Raw genomic sequence first — 3,000 nt, 5'->3', positions numbered from 1 at the left:
GGTAATGTGATGAGACATACTTAGTGATTCTTATACCTAGTTCCTTGACAAAGTAAGTATAATCGATTGGTGGATTCTTTGTGTTAGGAATGAGTTGCCTATGTAATTAAAGTTATAGAACTTGGCTTTGTTGTTTATGTTTGGGATTTGAAAGCTTAGTAGGTTGAGCGTCGTCACCTTAGGAGTAAACATGAGATAAGTTTAGAATATGAATTTGGAAGAAAACCCATTTTTAGATGTTAACAATCCCGTATAGATTAGGGATGTGATTTGGTGTTAGTTGTTCCTTGAGAACTTTGTTGAGAAGTCTTTGTCAATTCATTCTTTGGTTTTTAAAACATTGAGGTTGTGTCGAGTGCTTGAGATACAGAGATGCTTTTATACTTGAGTGGTAGATTTGCTTTAGGGAAATCCTAATATGTGATAAGATAGGTGGAAGAAGTATCTAACCGATTTATCACCTCTTAAGCGAGCGTTTATTTTACCTTGACCCTTGTTTTGGGATTTGGTCGTTTTGTTATGAAGGTACAATACGCTAATAGGCGTGACCTTTAGAGAGAACCTTAAGTTTTAGGAAGCGCATGGATTAAGCCTTAAAATCCTCTTTCGTACCATTAATCGTTTTCCTCCCTTTCGTTCATACCTTGGTTGGATTTGATTCTTAAGTATAAAGTTTACTCGTTATTTCCTTGTCTTGAATACCTCCCTAATTCTAATATCTCTTACTGGTTGTTAACTAGTTATCTTTATGATTCGACTCTTTTAGTCTCACATCTTGACATGTTCATATATCCCTTTTTAAATTTCCTATCATTTCCTGACCTGGTTATTACCCTTTGTTTCCTTAGTGGAGTGATGACATTGTTGTTTGAGATTTGAGTATCTGGCGTTTCCTTGTTGTCTAATTTCCCTTTTTCTTTGACCATAAGCGTTACCGTTCATACCTCTCTCCCTCGCTTCATCATGCTCCTCCTTTAATTTTGATGCTGGTAAAACTCTTATCTTTTACATCCTTGTAAATTTGACTTCAATTCTTATCCCTAGGAAGTTCATCATAGTTCTTTTGATTAGTTAAGTTTGAACTCTCTTAACGTACTTTGCATTTATGATATCTAAGTTCTTTCCTTTTCGTACAATTTCTGAACGTTTCAAGCTATCATTTTTGGTTCATTGTTAAAAATTTATATTATCTTTACAAAATCTTACCTATTTTAAAATGTTCGAAAATGAAAATTTGATTTAGTTCCCCATCTGTTCCTTGAGTGTAAATTTATTTATCATGATTTTAATTGCTAAACCCGAGATTTCTTTAAATTTTATCCAATTTTTGTTAACTTTGATCTATTTATGATTCCTTTGTCAAAGTTTAATATCATATTTTTAGGAATTTAATTCCTTTTGAGTTTAAAAGTGAAACCTTTATTTCCATTTTGGCTTATGCAAAAGAAAATTTGAGTGGATTACCTTTTCTTTGGATTTTAACGTTGGTCGGACGTTATTAGAGACGTTTAATAGCTTGTTCTATGCTTGTCGGCGAGTGACTTTTGTTTTAAATTTGTCTTTGACTTGGAAAGTTAGCGTTCTTGTGTGCACGACAAGAGCAATTTCGTTCCATGAATGAGACTTATACTTTTGAAAACTCTTCATTAATGTTTTTTTGAAAGTATTTTGATTTTTGATTTATACAAATGATTTGCCTTTGACCTTATCTTGGATTTGGAATGTGATGTTCTTGAATGCGCAACGAGAACACTTCCGTTTCTCTGATGAGAGTCCGTTACGTCGGAAAATTTTAGTTGAAGTTCTTGAAAGAATTTTGATTCTTACGATAAGTGACCTTTTAAATATTTTGGTTACCGATTCCCATTCCAGTTTTATTTTTATAACCTTTCATTTATACTTTCAAGTTTCGAGGACGAAACTTTTTAAAAGATGGGGTGATTGTAACACCCCGTATTTTATTAAGTTGGATAAAATTCTTTTAATTGCTATTTTGAATTTAATTACATCATTTAACGATTTATATATATATGCTTAGCTAATTAATTAATTTCATCATAATTCGATACGTTAATTTTAATAATCATTAATAAGTTTATTTAAAGTTAGTTCGAGTTTATTGAAGTTAGTTCAAGTTTATTTATTTAATAATTTCCGATCCTTTTACGAGTCCTTTATGAAAGTCGGCCCTTAATGGATTCGAAACGGATTTAGGAAAAGTCATCCAATTAGCTATTCTGAGTTATTTTGCAAAATTATCAAATTTCGTTAAACTCCGCTAATTTAGTAATAATCGTTAATAACTCCGATTCGAATCGAATTCCTATTATTTCCGTTAGCTGGCTGAGTTTATTTTATTTTCACTCATTAAATTTATTTATTATTGATTCCGTTTTATTACTGAGATTTTTACTAAAACCGATTTTATTAACTCGAGCCGATTTGTAGAAACTAGCTAGAATTCTTAACGATGAAGAAACGTACGTATAATAAATAGCAGGCAGGCAAGCTGCTCCCCCACTTCCACGTCTCTTTCTTCTTCTCGTTTCTTCTTTCTTCATATATTTTGTTTTCCCTGTTTCAGTTTTTGGATCTTCAAAATCGATATCGTCACTCCGTTTGTCATCCGTTTTCAACAATTTTCGTTCCATAGTCGTCCTCTCGTTGTTCCCGTCAATCCGTTGTAAGTAGAATTCATTTTTGTTACGGATTTTTACAAACTCATTTATTATTTTCAGCTTTATTTATTATAAGCCGGTTGTATGTACTAAAATAGACGGTCTGGTAGAAGATTAAAAGGTAACGATGACGGGTTACTCGATATTACTTGTAAAATATGTTTATTTCGAATGCTGGTTAGTCTGTTTTATAATTGAGACGGTGTATAATTATATATAGGGATCCTTATGGATGTTAATTAGTTAGTTGTATAGTTGAGACGGTGTATACTGATATGTGGAGGTGATTGAGACGGTGTATACTGACCTTTAGGGATCATTT

This window comes from Silene latifolia, chromosome 3, assembly GCF_048544455.1.
Source record: "Silene latifolia isolate original U9 population chromosome 3, ASM4854445v1, whole genome shotgun sequence".
Lineage (NCBI taxonomy): Eukaryota > Viridiplantae > Streptophyta > Magnoliopsida > Caryophyllales > Caryophyllaceae > Silene > Silene latifolia.
This window is presented reverse-complemented; position numbering follows the sequence as displayed.